Here is a 20765-nt window from a genome sequence, read left to right on the forward strand (position 1 = left end):
GAAGATACTTGGTCTGATTATTAGCTGTTATTTGGTTTTTAAAGTGTAAATCTCTAGATTCTTTGTCACATTAGTAAATTGTCTAAATGTAAGTTTCTGTGATTATCTAATTGCAGAAGCTATTATGATACAATTAGTTCTGGTGGATTAAGCATGGCTTAAATACTAAGACTATCCATTCTCCTTTGCCCAATGCCCTTTTACTAAATTGCAGCTCAGTTCTGCCTACCAGAATATATATATATATATATATATATGTGCATATATGTATATGTTATGACAGTGTTTAGCAAATACTATTAATCCATAAATGTTAGAAGTGATCCCAAAGGTTTTTAAAGTTACAGAAACAATGCACATTTGCCATATACATCAGAAAATATTAGCTATAGGATATATTATGAGCATGTAAAATATGAAAACTCTACAACACAAAATAGCACACTATATTCAGTGCTTTTAAACACTGTCCATCTATTGTTAGCAATACTCTTAAATATCACCAAGCTGGGCAAGATCCCTGCATTTCTCTGTCTTACCTCAGAAGCAAGCAGAGTATTAGGATGGAATTTCCCATGCATGTGTTAGACCCTGAAGAAATAGGCTTTCTCTGTGATAGAAAAGCCAGTCCACAAATCCACAGCAAATGTATATGGTATGATTTCCCTTCCTTTCAGTTAGCTAAGGCCTGTGGCACTATCCGCTTACCAGACTATGCCTGCCTAAGCGCTTATTCACTTGAAGGTGGAAGGTCAGGGTGAACAGATTAGAATGTGGGACAAGGCAGAGATGCAGAAGAGAATGTCCACAGATCCACCCTTCAAGATACAAATAACTAAACAACTTGAGAGACATCCCTGGAGAAAAGTCTCCAGAGAAAGAGCCAAACTCAGAGGAGTTCCTCTTCATCCCCAGCCATGTTTCACAACTTAGAAACAAAGATGGTTTTAAAAATAGCAAAGACTTTAGAAACATTTAAAAAACACAATAGAAAATATTTTTTTCCAGAAAGAATGCATGTATGTGCATGTGCATATGTGTAGGGGCACATGAACAAAATGGTAGATGAAAATGGCATTAAATATATTTTCCTTTTTGAAACATGCCAAGTCATAGAGACGTAAGTTTAGACTGCAATAGAATTAGACAACTTATTTTTGTATACTGCTTTCTGAGTAATCATAAAATGAAAACTTGGTCCACATGCAGAGCCATACACAGACAGCAATGATACTAGTGTATCTTGAGTAAGTAGCTTAGAATATGTGATTATGTTCGCAGTTAAAAGCTCCCATAAAAATTTAAAGAATTAAGAAGGTTATCAATAGCTCACACATTGTTTTCTTAATCAAATGAATTCTTTGACCTGACTTTTACACACAAACATACAAACTATATTGTAAGGCTACTCTCAGGTATTAAATTGTAGAAGGCCGATAGAGCCAGGAAAAAGAGATTATATAACCTTCGTGTGTTAATCCATTTACATACATATGAAAAAAAGAATAACCAAGCTACCTGTAGGAAAATTTCAAGTTATGCTGAGAACTTTCATTATGTTCAAGGGTCATATGCTTAAAATAATTCCCACAGCCTAGCTACTCACTACTTTTTTTTCCACATGAAAGAACCATTCTTGGAAAAATGACAGAGTTACATATAAACAATCAGTAATTAAAAAAGAAAAGAAAAGAAAAAAGAAATGCTACACTACACTTACACTCTATAGACAGCATTTAATTTTTTTTCCAACCTAAATAAAGGAAAAGTAAAATCAGGAGCCTTACTAAAAAGGGGAACTTCATTATGGCAGGCTTCTGTTCACTGTGAATTTGGCACAAGCAGACAGATGACGGTACAGCGGCGAGAGGCACTAGTGAAGAAGATTTTCTTCTGTACAGATGCAAAAGATCACTCTTCTTCCCATCTCCCTCATTTACACACTAGTTGCTTTGATTGACACACACACTTCCCCCTTCCATCCCCCCTCCTTCACTCTTTCTTGGCCTCTTCCACCCTGCCTCTCTCCCTCTCTGGGACTAAGCCCTCCCAGTAACACAGAAGAATCTTGACAGAATGGCAGGAAACACGCACAGACTGGTCAGGGAAGGATATGATGTCAGCAACCACGAACAATAAAAGGTGTAAAGGTGCTTCCTTCCCTAAACTGTTCCAGAAGTGTAAAATGGGAACCAAAACTCCCCACTTCCTTTTCTGAGCAGAACCGTCTGAGTGTGCGGGCATCTCACCCCACACAGAGGCCTTGGAGAGGTTCAGATAAGGGACAGTGAGAGAAATCCAGATCACAGACATACTCTTAGAACTTTATCTTCAAAACCTTTTCAGCACTGGGTTAATGTTCTGATTACTTCAAGAAATAAAAGTAAAAACAAAACAAAGTTGATTTTGGTGAAGCAGCAGCTGGATCTCAGTTGCCATCTACCCAGCCTTACAAAACTTCTCTGACAAAATTAATGAAGCTAAGCATTCTGGTTTTCAGGCAAAAGAAAAGAAAAGTTCTATATGAAAAAAGAGGTGTTTTCTTTTTGTTTGTTTGTTATTGTAGAACTACATCCTGAAAACTATCCACCTCCAAGCTCAATTGTTGATAAAAGATATTATTTGTTCACCTACAATTAAAAAAAAGTTATGTCAGGGAGAGAAGAATAATTCCATTATTCTGTTAAGAAAATTTTAAACTATGAACCAATGTAACACGAACTTCTTTCAGTCTATAGTGAAACGATTTATTTTAATCTCTCTAGGTGGCTCTTTCTATTGTGGAAATGGCAGTCTACCATAAAGTTTCTGTAGGAAGAAAGCCACCTATCAAGTAGATCTGAGTCATCAGCAGATTTCAATCTTCTTCCCACAGCACGTTGATTTAGGAATTAAACATAACCTTTAGTTACAAGTTTTGATCTTACAGTGAGACTGCCATGCCACATTAAAAGATGTGGGAAGAAATTAATTATCTTTTGCTAAAATTATCTTTGCAAAGCACATATTTTGCTGCAATAAGGCCAATGCAGTCACTTAAATACAACCTATGAACAAAGGTAACACATTCTAATGTATTATATCAACTTGAAAAAATAGAATTCTGGGATTCTTTTATTCATATTAGCAAATAACTTTCCATTGATCTACATTTTCATTAACATTAGCATCTTTACAGAATGCTCACAAAACTCAAGGCTGGGAAGTAACCACTCTGTCAGAATACAGGTCATAGGCCTAGGTGCTGCATTCCTGGTACTACTGACTCAAACAACTAAATGATTCATCATAATTTTAAGTGGAAAACTTTGCTCATTACAATGCATTTAGATACATTTAACTTTCTACTTTATGGCTTGTTTGAAAGACATATGAGGCATGCAATTATACTTTGGTTAAAAAGAACAAGCAGAATGTTTACATTTTTTTCCCCTTAAGACTCTTCCGAACTTCAAATGAAATAACCCAATTATTCTTACTGATGCTTGACTATGATATGAATTGAGAAGTATTTCCCTGCTAGCAAATGTCACTCTGCTTTTCTCTAAGCTTACCATATAATTTATAGAATGTTGCACTATTCTGGCTAGGAATGCAAACAGTTAAGTTTAAAGTCACATTGCCAAGTCTCATCCTCTTAATAGTAATACAAGAGCAGCCGTTCTTCCCATGGGATAAATACCATCTTGCCTAACACAAAAGGTATTCTTGATGTATTCTAATTCAGTATCAATATGATGAATGCTGAGTTGTTTTCAAGGCTCAGTAATATCATAATGCACACATAAAAAACAAATATGGTCGATGATGTTTTTCAGTTTTCACACCTGTCATGCTTCTTCCTACTGCAGGGCCTTTGCATATGCAATTCCTTCTGCCTGGAATGTTCCTTCCCTTATTGCTTCTTCTTTCTGTTTCAGCTCCAGTTTCACTCCTGGAGCATTCACATCTTGTCAAGTCTAATTTCCCGGTGATAAGTTCTTAAATCACCTAGTCCCTCTTCTCATAGCACTTTCCACAGTAGAAATTACCTGTTTATCTGCCAATGCTGCTTTGTCTAATCTTTGTATTTCCAGTATTCCGGTGTTGGGGAGACAGTAGGAGCTAATAGCTACTGTTTGATTAACAAAATTTTTCTTTTTTTAAGTTTGTATATCTCAGCAGAGGTATCTTCTTGACTAGGTATTACTAAAGATACTTTGTTATAGTTTTCTTGTACAAAAGCAGATGCTCATCTTACTTAATCCTTTTCCATCTTCCTATATATAATAAGACTTAACTTTTAATAAGAAGTAGAAGTTGAAGGAATTTAAGAGTCAGGAAGCTCAGGCTTTGAACTCTAGTTTGGTACTTATACACTAAATATCTGTAGTCTGATGACCAAGTTCCATGGAAATATTGTTTCTTTGTTCTATCAAACACTAGGAAAATACTTCATCTACAGGATGCTTATGGCCATTAAATGTGGTATCATACATAGGATGATGGAAGCATACTGGTGTGGAGAAAATGGCCTATTGATTGAGAGATTGTTTTAGAGTTGAGGCACAAGTTGAAAGCTTTATCACAGTGTGTAGCTGCCTCATGAACAATGTGGTCTTGGGTATGCTCTGAAGATGTCACTTCACAAGCTCACATTGAGCACCTTCCCACAGACAATGCTTTACTTATGTTCTAATAGTCATCACTACACTAAGAAACATTTAGAATGTTATAAAAATTAATAAGTTTCTCTTATGTATCTTCCACTGAAGAGCTTCAGGCTGCAAACGTAGAAATAACTAGGGAAATATATCAATTTTCCCAATGACCATGGCTACTGGAAATCGTAAGTTAATGTTTCTAGTCCTACTTTAATATCCTTCCCCAAGGACAGAAGGAGATGAAATGTATGTCAGAAATATAATAAGGCTAAAAAGAGCTCGTTTTGAAAATCCCTGCAATTAATTTAATAAGTGGGCCTAACCGGCCATTATCACTTACATAAACCATTTTATTTACATAGTTCCAGAACTTAGGAGACATAGACCTTCAGAAAACTACACTGCATTAGAAACAACTTAACAAACAAAACATATCATACCTTCCCCATCATTATTATTTGTGGTAAATTCTGTCTTGTAACTTTTCCTCCTCTTTAGCTAAAATGATGTCTAGCACCCTCACGCCAAAATAAAACTCCAAGTGATCTAAATAAGCAAAACAACAACAACAAACAAAAACAAAAACAAAAAAAACTCTTATGATCTTTGATTCTACCACAGATTTTAGTATTTCCACGTCAGATGAAGTAATTAATTCAGGGTTCTATCATGTCTTTTTCCCCTTATTTTTCATAACTCTGCAGCATTTCTCAGAGGCTGCATTAGGATATGACAAGACTTTTCACAAAGGTAAAGCCTGTGCTGTCTTCTGCACAAAGCAAGAGCTTCTATTTAGCATCACACGTTGTATTCTGCTCCCCAGCTGTAACCTCTCAAGAAGCACGTGCAGCTGGATTTTGTTGCTGTTATTGAACAAAGCAAGTTACATACTCTACCACACCACCGGCAGAGAAACAAAATTGTCAGCCTCTGAAGCAATTTAGATTTCAAACCAGACATGTTGCTATTATAGATGTACTTCCATCGTATTATGAGAAAAACCTGAAATCTTGGGCATTTTCTGATCTTGTTAGGAAAAAAAAATTGTGTTCACTCATTTCTCATTGTTTAGTATTGTATTTCTTGATCAAACTTGAAATGCTATATATTTTCTTTTAGGAGTTTGTATAGGTCTTGCCCTTCTCTATGTACTTGCATGTGGGAAAATATACTGCATTCAAAAATGCAGTTTAGTCTTTTTAAATGCACAGAAAAGACAGAGTGTTTAAGTCATCTGAGTGGTTCTGACTACTTTGTTTTGTTTTTAACAAATAAATGGTCAAAATGATATTGTAATAAAACTATGTTTTACTCTGCATTCAAAAATTAAATGACTGAAAATTGCATCCTTGAAAGAGAATTTGCTTCTGCCATTGTTTATTTTCCCAAATTATTTGTCATGTAAAAATGACCAAAAAATAGGAAGATGGAGTATTGCAGTTATATTACATACCCTTGCCAGTGTAGAAAATGTTTGATAAATTAGCCTTTTAAATGAAGTGCAGTTGGTTTTTAATCTCCTGTTAAACTTTGGACATCTATAAAGTTTACAAAGAAGCCTTAAATACAAATACACATGATATTCCAATGCCATAATAATCTCAGAAATTTAAAGGTAATATTAGTATTCAACATGGCTCAACGAGATCTGTCAATTTTTCTATTCCTCTTCATCTCTTTTACAGCATCCTAATCAACCTAATTAAGGTTTTGTTCATCTGAAACCTCTGATGACAATTTGTTTAAGTCTATCCCACTGTGGTCTTCTTATAAGGAGAATTAAATCTGATCTTCTGACAGCAATCATTAAATGATCCCAACTGGCCCCAATTAAGCCACATGGCTCCCGGGCTTCCATACAGCCACGTGCCAGGTTCTCTGTTTCATTTACACATGGTTCTTTACCTTGGTTTATTTTCTTAAAGCCAATTAAGCATGTGTCTTCCCAACTGGAACTAAATTTCCTTGTGCACACAAGCACACGACACCGTGCATCAAATGACTTTGCAGTTAATTGTGAAGTATCACGCAGGACTTCTGAAGCCATCCTCTAACTGCAGTGGCACTAATGACAAGAAAGCTTTCCACTGGCTCATACATGCTTAAACTGAACCCATGGACATTCTCACACTAGAACATACCTTTAATGTCAGTCAATAATAACTTTTCATTAGTAATCTGCACTTAAAAAATACATTTGAAACGATCTTTTTTTTACATCAATTTGAGAAAGCAATCCCAAATGAAGACTCTCCATGCTAACCTTTTTTACCCTTAATTTCTGCTCTAATTTTTTTTTTTTTATATACGCTCAGTTGCAAGTTCTGTAATGATGTTCTCAGGCCGTCTCAGGCACGCAGATAGCCTGAGGATTTAGAGCTCATTGACTTGTGTGCTACTCTAGGGAAATCGCTGATTAAAAACAGCCTCCTGAGGAGGAGTAACGCCTGTTCACATCTGGCTCATCTTATTCTACATGTGAATACCTGACTCCCCAGCTACGGCATTGGAAAGCTGAAGTTACCTGGAGTAGTCTACTTCACATATGAAGGCAGAAACAGTTAAAAGAATGCCAATATGATGTGTCTGACATAAGTTCTGAAGGCCTTCATCGATTACCTTGACTACTTTCCCGTGACTATAAACAAAAGCATTGTATTTTTATATCTATTCTAATTATAGTTATCACTGATCATCTGTTAGTATTTGAAGAAAGCTATCTGTCACACTTCTCAGAGCAGATGGATTAGAACATTTCTGCACATCCTTATCATTCATTAAAAGTTGATATTAGGAGAGACAACAGAAATGGATTTACACATCTTCAATGACATTAACTTTGATTGAACATGTAATTATTTTTATTACTTGACCAATAGATGTAACTGCAAAGGAAAAAGAAAATACAGTACAATGGAATCTTAACATTCAGATGTTTGACAGCACTTAGGAAAAAAAAAAAAGAGTTACCTGCATTGACTTGACGATATGGGAATACGTTCCTGATCATCTACTAAAAAAATAACTTATTTTCCTCAAGAGAGGAAAATTCAATTTTCAAATATCTGTAACAAAATTCCAATGATGTAGAAGGAATAACTCGCTAACTTCACAATGGAGTGACTTTTCCAGAATGTGTAATAAATGTGCTGAAATATTAGCAAAGCAAAACAGACGCTGGGGTGTGGTATTATGAAATATTTTTCACTGTATTATAGTAATCTGCAATAAGATTTGATGTTAATTTTAGAGCATGCTTCTGCTAAAAAGGGCAAACCCTGCAACAGATTTAGTACAAAGAAGCTGAAAATATCCTGTGGGAAAAAAAAAATCTGTAGCAAAATCAACCAGCCCAAATCCTGCCATTACTCAGCACTGTAGTGACGTGCGGATGTTTGCAGTGGTTTGAGGAGCCAGCAGGGGTGGAAACTCTACGTACTCGATTCCAACATGATTGCAATTGAACCTCATCAAAGTAAGAGCTCATAATTTGTCACAGAAAACAGCCAATTAACATATGTTAGAAAAAGGCTTCATAAAGATAATATATGATTAAAGACCCAGTGCAGCTGTTGAAAATCAAAACTATGCATTTAAAAAGGAAATCTCAGCCTGAGCTTCCGTATGGTTAAACTGATAATGGCTACTATGATGTTTTTAAAGTAGAAAAATATAATTACAGTGCTTTTTGTAAGTTTGGGGTTACGGCAAGGGAGAAATGGGTAGTGTGGTGGTATTTACCATGCCTTACTTAGTTCTATAAATAGTTGAAGCCCTTGCCAAAACTCTGTAGTTACTTTGTTATAGTGCTATTTTAAAACACAGACCTTCATTGTGAGCTAAATGGCCTTCAGGATGCACTTTGTAGTTATAGCATTCCTCTCAAAACTATATCCTTCCTTTATCTGTGCAAAAGTCCAGGACAAGCCTACTCTCTAAGTCAGCCCCACTCACTGTGAAACATGCTAGGCTGTGTAACACAGAGATTTAACACTTCAGAACTTTTGTTAAGGATGGTGGTCTGGAAGGGGAGGATTATGTGAGAAATGAGATTACGTGCACGCAAATAGTACAGGTCCTCTGCCAGGATGTAGCTCCATATCACAGTTTCAGAGCAGGCAGAATATTGTAATGTATTTAGTGTCTTCTGGTTGTACATATTACAACTAAACTTTAGCTGAGACTCCATAGGCAATTAATTGAACCCTGGCTTAATTACTACCATGAGTCTAAATTGGGCTGTTGAATATCACAGATGTCAATTAAAACATCTGGTCTTGTTGTTAATCATGAAGACCTAAAGGCAACAAACATGTTGCTAGATACCAGGGACATCCTTGTGAACAACACAAAGGACATAGACTTCACGAAGTTCATAATCTAAACAGGCAAAGAGTATATGAGCCTACTAATATCACACTTTTCACTACAGAAAATACCATAGAACAGTCAGCTGGAGTAGGTGGTCAGGAAGGGCAAAGGTGGGTGTTTATTGTCTATGCTATCAGTGAAGGGTTATTTGAGAAGATGACATCTGAGAAAGGAGTTAAACCACCATAGAGTGAAGCATTATTTGCGGATGAATATGCCAGGACTGTCTGTCACTGGTGATAGAAAGTTGGCCACGACAGTTTCTCCATCTATACAGTGGGAACAACAACACAGGCATTCTATTATAAGACTATGAGACTTAAATAAAAAACAGAACCACATTCATTTGTAAAAATTCAGTTGAAGGCAATCCAATTTCAGGAATTCATTATGTAAACTTGTTCTTTTTTCACTTCGTTATTATATAATTTTTTAAAAATTAAAAATACTTTGAAGCAGTGAAAATACATTATAATGCAAACGTTTTCTAAATTGACATCAATTAAATCCAAAGATGTATCTTTCCTTGAAATGTGGTTATTTCATGAAAGCAATGCCAACTGCTTGAAGTCATTCGCAGAAATGTAAGTTCATTTTACAATGCTAAATATGGACAGCACCAAGAACAATCTGACAAATAGAGTGTTAGATTTCTGCAAATGTAAAATTCAGAGCTATGTATAAATCACTTTCTTAAACCATTAGAAATGAACAATCCTAAGGCATTACTAATGTAACTTGGTTGTTGGGTAGGTTGATGTATTTTTCTCTCTCAAAGGATCCAACTCCCAAGCAATCAGGAGAATTTTGATTCAGATCTTAGCAATATTTGAAAATTCCATTGTTTTGCTGTATTGGAAACATTCACATGTCTTTGGATGGTCCTATGTAATGAGAAAAAGGTATGTGGACTCCAGTCAAAGAGGTTCATTTCCAACTTGACATAAAAAGACAAATTAAATCATCTACTATTTTTCAAAGAATTTTTGAGAAGAAAAGAACGCTAAGTTGAAGACTATAATTTTTGATAAGTAGGGACTCTGATTTCAGTTTAATTTGAAGACATTATGAGCTGAGTGTCAATGGCTCATACATGTAATCCTGTTTACTTAAGCTGACATTTGAGGATTGTGGTTCAAAGCTAGCATGGGCAGGAAAGTCTGTGAGACTCATATCTCCAATTAACGATTAAAAAGCCAAAAAATGGAGCTGTGACTCAAGTTAATAGCATTCCAGCCTTGAACAAAAAAGCTAAGAGAGAGCACCTAGTCCCTAAATTCAAGCCCTAGTCCTGAATCAATCTCCTCCTCTACCCCCCAAAAACCCCCACAAAAAACAAAACCAAAAAATCCCCAAACCATGAGACAAGAATGTTCAATGAAAAACTAAAGTATTTGCAGGGACAAGGGTTAACATTGCATTTATAATGAAACTTAAAGAGCATGGAGCATACTTTTGTATGTTTTCCTTCTCTGTCAATATTTGGGACAATTGTATAAATTTTGGTTCTTTATTCCTGGTCATTTTCTTTTTATTTCATATTTCAGGAACATGGCTTTTCAGTTTGAAAAGTAACATAAGTTACACCATTTTTCATAAATCCTATACAAATTCTTATCAATTTTTATTGATAAGGATCGAATGCCTGGAAAGGAAATCATATATTTAAAAAGCTTTATAAAATCAAAACTGTATTTTTGGCTAAATGAATCATAGAACTAGTATTTATTATAATAAAAATAACATGGAGTCTGACTTTATTCTCAGAGCTAACCTGTATTTCATGTTGCCTTCTTACCTCCCTCATCTCTATCTAGCAAGATGACCTTTGGGATACATTCACTTTACCTGCTCAAACAGTCATGATTGCATGCAAAACAGGCAAGTAGAAATGAATCCCTCTGCTCTACTTGCAGCATTCCCCACTCCATTCTTTTTGTCATTTCATCACCTCTCTTTATCTCCTTTTCCACATATTTAGAATGAGGGGATATGGCAAGTGAAGCTGTCAGAAAGCTAGGAATAGAGGTGTTCTCAGACAAGCAAAATGTTTCCTCCGTTACATCCAGGCAGAGCAAGGGCAGGCTCACTTCAGAGGGATGGCTGCTGGGCCAGAGCTGAGCTGAGACAGCTCTGAGGCTGAAGGCCTGGCAGGAGGCTCCTTATCTCAGCATGTCTACACATTGTGTCCCAGGCTGTTTTCAAGGATAGCCCAAGTCATCCTTGGCAGATAATACTAAATGGAAAATATTACAGTACTTCCTCTGTTTTTAAAAAAATCCCCAGCTACTCTAGATCAGAAATTACTAAAATGGGCTAGATTTTGGCCTGACCTTCTTAAATCTGGAACTTAAAAAGAAAGCACCCATGGGTGTAAGGAAGCTTATGACTGTTTTTAGAGGTCTCAGGGTACTTAAATTAGCAATACTCAAAGTAGATTCCAAAGATTATTAGAGCTAAGGATGCTAATAACCTGCTGTCCCTTATTGGGCAGGGGGGGTAAAACAGGAAACAAAATAAATACCGATTTCTTTGCTGCAGCATGTGACATATTCTTTCTCAGTTTATCACACTCCAGTTTGGGCAATGCCAGCTCTAAAGAAAGGAGCAACCTTTTTCCTCTGACCATTGAATGTCCCCAGCTAGCATTGAACTCAGCACTTGACATAGAGAAAACATAGCAGTATATGCCATGTTGAAGTAATGATCAAACAATGGAGAGCTATTCTTTTAGCTTTATAAAGAAGTGCATGTAAGAAAGTCAGGTAGCGAAAACAGCCATTCATTTAAAGCAAAAATATAAATGAAATAACTGTTTTACTCAAAGACCAAAACAATCAGGGCATAGCTGCCCAGTTACAGAGAAAATTCTCATTGGAGTCAGATCCTTCATGGGTCTCATTTGCTACAGACATTTAAAGAGAACCCTATTCAATTTCTAAGAGGCCCTTTAAGTTTCTAGATGGCAGACATTTTATAAAAGTACCAAAAATTAGGTCAGAATGTGTTACAAATGTGGATCTTTAGGTCAGAATGTGTCACAAATGTGGATCTTTCCGGAAAATAATTAGCCACTCATGACAGGACAGTTTTTTTTCCACCTTTTTTTTTCTTGTAATAAAAGGTTTGTTCACTTCAGCTTAAAGCAGCATAAGCAGTTAAGACCAAAGTTACACCATGGACTTGAACAACTAATCATACTCAGAAGTTTAATAAATAAGTAAAGAACAGGTAGAAATGACATTTACTAAGGCACTACAGCTTTATTTATACAAGCCCTTCTTCTCACAGAACCTATGAGGAAGGCACTGCTTCTAGTGTCCATTTTATAGAAAACAAAGATGGAAGACAGAGAAGTCTGTAGTCTGCCGAGGTGCAAGGTGTTAGAACTATAATTTCAACCCATATAAATCTAGTCCCACACTCAGCACTTGGAACTACATATTGGGCACAGAATCAAACTCGAGTTAAATATTTGACATTAGATAGAAGAATGATGTCAGCAGTAATAATTTCTTTGTGCTCTGTAAAAATGAATGTGGTTATTTAGAAGGCCAACTAGATAAAGGTATATAAATCAGTACGAAGACAACACACTGTTGGGGAACAATCCTCAAAATAACTATTTTGCTGGGTACTCTGCTCATACCTCTAATACTAGCTACCCAAATAGCTGAGATCTGAGCACTGCAATTCAAATCCAGCACAAGGAGGATAATACATGAGACATGTATTTCACTTAACCACTAAAAAGCTACAAGTGCAGCTTTGGATCAAGTGGCAGAGTGCTAGCCTTGAAAACAAACAAAAACAAGGACAGTTCTCAGGTCCGGAGTTTAAGCCCCAGGACTGGTATAAAAACAAAACAAAATAAAACAACAACAAAAAACAACCCTTGTCATCTTCTTAATGGAGTAGAAGAGTTCATTTCACTTATAAAGATGAGAATTCTACAGAATATTACAGATACGTTTCCAAGGCTTCAAGCTGATTTCTTGTTCTCCTTCAAAATATCTCAAGTAGGCTTCAAAAGCAATCCTAATCAACTCTCCATGTACCTGGTGTTTTTCACCTTTCCTTGCTACCTCTTCCCTCCTTGAACGCTTCCTCTTCTTCCTCCATCTTGTCCAGCTACTGTCCACTACAATATTCTTTCATGTGCACTAGAATGCTGCTTGAGAACTTTATATATTTACCTACTTCTTTAGAATGCCTTGTGTTTGAGCTCTGAGTACAATTGTGCAATTCAAGTTCTTTAAATACATTATTGAAGAAGTGATTTTTATGGCAAAAAGCTTTATGAGACACATACCTAGTAAAGTATGCTAATTATTCAAAACAATTGACATAATTAGCAATATATTACATTGTGGAAAAATCACATACTTTGGTTCATTATACAGGCTCATGGCTATTTTCCACAGTATATTGGGCAGCCTTTTTTAAAATCAGAGCCTACAAAAGTGAGGAAGCAATAGTTTGTAGATTCTTAGCATATGTTAGACATTTTTTTCCACTTTCATGGGCAGAATACCACACAATGTTAGATACATAAGCACATGCATATTCATTTATGTATTTACATATGTTACTGTACTAATTAATGAGAACGGTGGGTCAGGGCCATTAAAAAACATAGGCATTTCATATCCAAGACTGAATTCATGATGCCGAGCAGTTGACTGCAAAGTGAAAGCTCAAAATGGCTGCTGCTCTACCCCCTTCACTGGAAGATGGCTCTAAATGAGCAGGAAATCCCTGTAATTCAGCTAAATAGACTTGCTGGTGGCAAATGCTATCTTCTGATGGTGAAAGACTCTCTGGAGTAAATCTCATAGCACTGTAAAACATATCTATGCCCTGTGTCCAATAATAAGATTGTTCTCTGACAGGGAGGATGTGCACAGTTTACATCAATATTCACTATTGGTTAAAATCAACCTGACACCGTATGTGTGTATGTGTGTGTGTGTGTGTGCATGCGTGTGTATATGTGTGTGTGTATGTGTTACTATATTAACTAGGGAAAAATAACAAATATAGGCAAACTCATAGCAAATACCTTTGAAAAAATTAGTCAAGTTGGGCACTGGTGGCTCATATCTGTAATCCTAGTTACTCAGGAGAAGGAGATCTGAGGATTGCTGTTTGAAGACAGCCTGAGCAATAAAGTCTGTTAGACTCTTACTTTCAATTAAGCACCAAAAAGAGCTGTAAATGAACTTGTGGGATATATGTCTAGGCCACGAGTTCAAGCTCCAAGATCTGAACACACACACACACACACACACACACACACACACACACACACAGAATCAATATCAATACTTAACAAATGTTTTCCTAAGTTTGCTATGGAGGAATTCAGAAGGTGCTTGGATACTTTTTATCTTAAAGGGGATCTTGACAATAAAGGTAAATTATTTTTCCCTTCTCTAGGGGTAGAAATGCATCTGCATTTGCTTGCAGCCAAGGTAAGAGTAGAAATGCGATATTAATATCGGCAGGGGACATGGAAGGTCACGTCATTGCTCCTTCCTTCACATAGTATAATACCCAAATTATTTCACAAAGATTCCACCTGTCCTATTTTTAAGGCCTCCCGGAAAAGGAGAAGCATAACTTTCCTCAGTAACCTATTCAGATATTTCACAACTCTGACTCTCAGGAAATTCTTACTTATAGCTAATCCTCTTAGAATGCTTTATGTTCACCCCCCTTGTTCTGACTCTGAGCACAGTGACATTTTGTGAACATGCTGTCCTTTCAGACACTGTGCATTGAGGTGCACCTTTTCTTTTAATATTTTCCCTTAGTTTCCATTCCTCTCTATCTATTGCTTCAAATCACTTATTTGTCCTTCAGCTTTTAAGTCCCCAAATACACATAGTTATAAAAAAAAAAAGCTTCCCTAGAACTAGTACAGTGGTACACACCTGTAATTCCAGCACTATGGGCAACAGAGCAAGAATTTGACTAAACAAACAACAGCAAAACAACCCAACATATCCACAAAAGACTTTTGTTGCACATGGTCATCAAACAAATATTTTTGTTTCCACAGTGCATAAGCTTTAAAACACATGTTTACCTTTTCCTTTATTTTAATTTTTCTCTTTCTGGCTTCACAACCTTTGACCAGATCTCCACTCGGTCAGGCCAAGTTCCAATCCTACTTTCCAAGGACCAGAACTCAAACACTCTTATTAGTCAGGATTCATTCACAGTTCTAAATTGACTGGCTAAACCATTTATTTCTCAATTTAGAATCTGTGTAATTTAGAAGATATTTCCCAGTTTAATGATGGGAATGCTATTTGAGACATATATTACAATATTACACATATATTATATCTATTATACAATGATTATATATAAGATGTAACATCCTATATAGAATGATATGACCAGATGTTTCGATAACTTGGAGTTCATTGGAGTTATGGAAACAAGTGGTATATCATTATTGTTGTTATTTTCAACATACCATGTGAAATTGTGCCCTTTTTCTTTTGACTTTCTTTCCTGTGGTTTTACAAAACCCTGATATCACTGTAACTGATTTTGGTACCCTGGATATTGTATATATGTGTATTGGAACTAGGGAAGGGAAAGGGAAAAACCAAAATCAAGAGATAAAGGATAAAAAGACAAAGCAATGTAACAGGAGTACTTACAAAACTATATAGTGCAAACAAACTGTACAACTTGCGGGGGGGGGGGAGGCAGAAATGGGGAAGGAGGAAGGCAGGGGGAAAAATGAGGGAGGAGGTAACAAGTTGGATAAGAAATGTACGCAATGTCTTACATATGAAACTGTAACCCTCTGTATATCACTTTGACAATAAAGAAATGAAAAGAGAGACAGAGAGAGAGAGAGAGAGAGAGAGAGAGAGAGAGAGAGAGAGAGAGCGAGAGAGAGAGAGAGAGGAGAGAAAAGAATGATATGACCAGGCTGGCTTCAAGCATAAGTCCTCAGGTCTCAGCATCCTCTTGTTCATATATGTTTAAGATTGGAGAGGAGAGTTTCTGATTGCAGCTTCCAGCATCATCTTTCATTTCCTTCCAGCCTTAAGTCACTACCCAGAAGGACATCTAGGACATTTATTTGCCTTATGTCTGTCACTTGGCTTCACACTCTTCCTACATTTCAAGTTTGTCATCACAAGCACGAGGTCATTGTAAGCTTAAAGAACATGAATAAAGCAAAGAAATATTTCATTCATGGTTTTAAAGTTGGGTTTGGGGTTTTTCTTTGAGTAATTATGCTTCATAGTCTGTTCCAGCTAACACCTGAAGGAAGGAACAGAGGAAACTCTTCACTCCCATCTTTGAGGAACTACTGCTCTATCTACTTTTTCCTCCACATAAACAGGGCTATGGTTTGCCCTTTGTTGTCGATAGTGTTGGTTACACTAAATACAGTTACAAAGATACTATCAATTTTCTTTCTTGTATCCTTCCAATAATTTCAATTGTTTAAATGTTTTCCTTTTCTGAAAATTCTCTTTAATTTCTATTGTTCATTTAGATTTATCTTTCTTTTTTCTATTCATGGTATTGGAGGTTGAATTCAAAGGCTCAGCTTCTAATCAGGTGTTCAACCACTTGAGCCATATCCCATCCTTGTTTATTTGGCTTTTGAATAGGGTCCTACACTGCTCTTCCTGTTTATGTTTCTCATGTAGCTAGGATGACAGGTACACAACACCATGCCCAGCTTTTTATTGGCTGAAATGGGTTCTTTTCAAATGGTAATCCTCTGGAACTCCTTGTGATCCACCATGCCTCGCATAGTTTCCTGTAGTCAACTATACTTAGTTGCCCTATTTTTCAAGGTCCCTGATCCTAGACAGGTTTTTTTGTTTTTGTTTTTAGGTCAGTGCTAGGGTTTGAACTCAGGATAATGTGCTAGCTTGGCTTTGGTTACTCAATTGATACTTTAGCCATTCCTCTGATTAGCATTTTGCTGGCTGGAATTTTCTGCCAAGGTTAGCATTGAACCATTATTATCTGTGTCTCAGCCTCCTGAGTAGCTAGATTACAGTCATGAGACACCAGCACTTGGCTTCAATGCTTTCCATTTCCTTCCTTCCTTCCTTCCTTCCTTCCTTCCTTCCTTCCTTCCTTCCTTCCTTCCTTCCTTCCTTCCTTCCTCCTCCCTCCCTCCCCCCTCCCTCCCTTCTTCCTTCCTTTTTAGAAATATTGGTGTTTGAACTCAGAGTCTCCTGATTGCTAAGTAAATACTATGCCATTTGAGCCAGACCACCAATCTTCTTATTTTTAGCTATTTTTTTCAAAATAAAGTCTCATACTTTGGTCTAGGCTGGCCTCTGATTATGATACTGCTATGTATGCCTCTACAACAGCCAAGCTTATAGCTATGAACCATCTACCCAACTTATTTGTTGAGAGGAGGTCCTGCTAATTAATGTCCTTAGGATAGCCTTGGATTTTGATCTTCCTGATTTCTACCTCCTGTGTATTTGGTATTACAGCAATGTGCCACCATGCCCAGCCTTAGATACTAAAGTTTCTAAAACTGCCTTAAATCCTTTGAAATCTGCTCTATTAATATCCGGCTATTCTTTTGAGTACTTCAGAAGTTTCATTTGTGGCTGTATCTGGCCATCAAAATATTTTGAATCTTTGGCCAATTTCAGGGTTTGGTGAAAATCATATTTATAAACAATATTTTCTAGTTAGATACATTGGCTTATACCTATACAATTCAAGAGGCTGAGGTTGGAGGGATGATGGTTTAAGTGTAGTTTGGGCATAATAGTGTGTAAGGCCCAATCTCAAAAGAAAAACTTGGGCATGGGGGCTTGTCCTTATCATATAGGTAAGAAGGAAAGTGGATGGTGGTCTAGCCTGGCCTGGACAAAACACAAAAAAAGGTTGAGGGTGTGGCTTAAGTGGTAGAACATCTGCCTACCTGGTGTAAAGCCCTTCATTTTAAGCCCCTGGATTGCCCAAATCCTTTTTCCTTAGTTTTATTGAAAGTGAATAAAAATTCTAATAACTCAAGAAAGCCCAGTCACTTTTATGTTTCCTAATGTTACATATCTGTGACAGTAATATTTCAATATTTCTATTATATTAAGAGGAGAGCCAGTGATCAATGACTCTCCAACACATAATAAAAGACAGCAGATTAGAAATAGGCAGTGCAATTACAGACATCAATCATGTAGAAAAAAACTAAAGTAAAAGATACACAGTGAGAAAATCCTTCCCTGAGAACTTATGAATACCGAATAAGCTGTGAAATTACAGTAAATAAAGAAGTGGGAAATACTGTGCTGATTTCTTTGTTATGATTTTAGTTTTCATTAAATATGTTGAAAAAATGTTCAGGAGGATAAAAGAGTGAGACAAAGCAGAAAACATGTCAGGGGTAGCAAGGTGTTTGCCTGAGTGTTGGATTCCTTGGTAAACATTTCATGTATTTGTGAGAATCTAAATGATACTAGTCATTTTTAAAAGGATGATACTCTAGCTTACAATCTCAACTGAATAAATAGTAATATGAAATATTTCTTTATTTCTCCTCTTTTGTAGGAGTGAAATGAACTCATATTTTAGATGCATATGTAAAATGTAAGGCATATATATGCATATAGAGAGAGAGAAAAAGAGAAGGGAACAGTATCCTTCTGTTTCTAAGTAAGGATTTTCATAACTTATGATCTATTAAAACTAACTTCCATGACTACTCCATTCAGCTATGAGAGGAAATCTTATTCCACATTGGAACTAGATGTGGGATGGGCTTTGAAGACTAAGATTTAATCATTTGGTGGCCAAGTCTTACTTTATGTTTGACAGTTTATTCCTGTGAAACAATTTTTAATCACCACAGTGATCATGGTAACATTGCATGAACATATTTCTAGAATGTTATTTATATTATTTTAATTGGATATTCGATATGGGTAATTTTATGCAGTCATGATCATACGTCTTATGATAGTTCTGTCAAGGAAATAGAAACACAGAAAAAATACTTTACAAAGCAAGTAAGTAGCAAAAATTAAGCTAAGGAATGCTGGTATAGGCTTCCCAGTTCTTACCTCATCTTCCATACCACATTCTAAAGAAATATTTTCATTACATTGTCCTTAAATTTTGTATGTCAATGTCCTAAGTCAATTGGAAAGAATATATATATCAAATTCAAAGAAATCCATGATCTGATATTTTATCTGAATAAAAGCTGTCAGTTTGATTCTCAAATTTAAGAGCTGTGTTTTGTTTCTACTGGTTTTCCTTGGCTGTACTTTGGCAATGGATTAAAATATTTTTTCCATAGTTTAAATATCATACATCCCAAAATACCAGGTTCTGGTTCAAATTGTATAGCTACCTATAATACTTACAATCTGTTCAAGGATAAGTTTTTTTTCCTGTGGTTAAGATTTTAAATAGTGGGCTGGGGATATGGCCTAGTGGCAAGAGTGCTTGCCTCGTATACATGAGGCCCTGGGTTCGATTCCCCAGCACCACATATACAGAAAATGGCCAGAAGTGGCTCTGCGGCTCAAGTGGCAGAGTGCTAGCCTTGAGCAAGAAGAAGCCAGGGACAGTGCTCAGGCCCTGAGTCCAAGCCCCAGGACTGGCCAAAAAATAAAAAATAAAAGATTTTAAATAGTGTTACAGGTTCCCAGCAGTCATTTACTTAAAATTGATATCCAGAAGTAAGGTACCTCTATTAATATGCTTGATATACATCTTAGTAATGTAAACACAGTTAGGAATTTTGACTCTCTAGATCAACTGGACAATGAATTGGAAACAGGTTGCTTTGTAAAAAGTTAAATATATAAGGGAATTTGTAAGTTATGCACTATGCTATAATTTACTGATCAAACCATACTTAATAAATTTCCATACCTTAGCAAAAGAGGTTTCTGTATGAAAAATTCAGGTTGTGCACTTGAAATGATTCTTAATTGTAAGCAACTTTTTCATATATGAGATCCTAAAAAGGTCAATGATGAATGAATTTAATTTTATAAATAATTTGGATGGCAAAACTTCAGAATAAATATTGCAAGCAATGACCACAAAACTGAAATGATCATATTCCTATGCCTATGCCTATAAATGCTGTTGTCAACAACTGGTTCAAATTGATAAAAGGCCTCAGAAATAATTCAGGAATAGACAGGTTTTAAGTGAATTCACACCTTTATAACTTCTATTCATTTCCTGCTTTCAAATATGACAGAGAAACAACTACGTAAGAAATTAGGACCTGCTTATTAGACTTTTGGCCAAAAACGTCCATTACATGAAATTTCTATATTGTAGGCATTTCAGTATGGACATATTCCTAATCCATTACAGCAGCTGTAGAAGATTTAATAAATTCACAATTTTACCATTTGTCATAATCTTTTTCATTCATCCACCTGAAACTTGTATTTACTATAGTTTTCTCCCTGTATAATAAACTCAGAAAATAAGTAATAATGAATCTAAATCTTATATTGCAGACATAGTAAAATTGAGATAAAAACATGTTTTATCTAAGTAAATCCTAAGGGCTGGTAAATTATAGTGCTGAAAATTTCTATAGAATGAAATGAAACTCACTAGAATGAAGAAAAAGTCTTCAATATGAAGCTTTGAACCTATGTCTCCTTTCCATCTACTTTCTGTCTTTTTAGAACTTTGGTATGACAGGTATAATAAAACTTGACTGTGGTAATAAAAATAAAATTGACTTCACTCTTTCTGAAAGTG

At 36.0% G+C, this 20765-nt stretch overlaps 1 protein-coding gene across 14 annotated transcripts in view; it reads right to left on the reverse strand.

Annotated features, from left to right (window-relative positions):
- Mef2c (myocyte enhancer factor 2C) overlaps window positions 1-20765 on the reverse strand; it is a 173607-nt gene that overhangs the window by 97734 nt on the left and 55108 nt on the right. For 2 of the 14 annotated variants that reach the window (XM_048331411.1, XM_048331409.1), the window contains exon 1: window positions 1788-1956. The exons of 10 other annotated variants lie outside the window; for them this stretch is intronic. The gene's annotated coding sequence lies outside the window, so the exon portion shown is untranslated. Of the gene's footprint in view, window positions 1-539; window positions 562-1787; window positions 1957-20765 lie in introns of those variants that run through there. 2 more of the 14 variants (XM_048331417.1, XM_048331416.1) reach the window with 2 other exon arrangements.

This window comes from Perognathus longimembris, chromosome 22 (genome assembly GCF_023159225.1).
Source record: "Perognathus longimembris pacificus isolate PPM17 chromosome 22, ASM2315922v1, whole genome shotgun sequence".
NCBI classification, from domain to species: domain Eukaryota; kingdom Metazoa; phylum Chordata; class Mammalia; order Rodentia; family Heteromyidae; genus Perognathus; species Perognathus longimembris.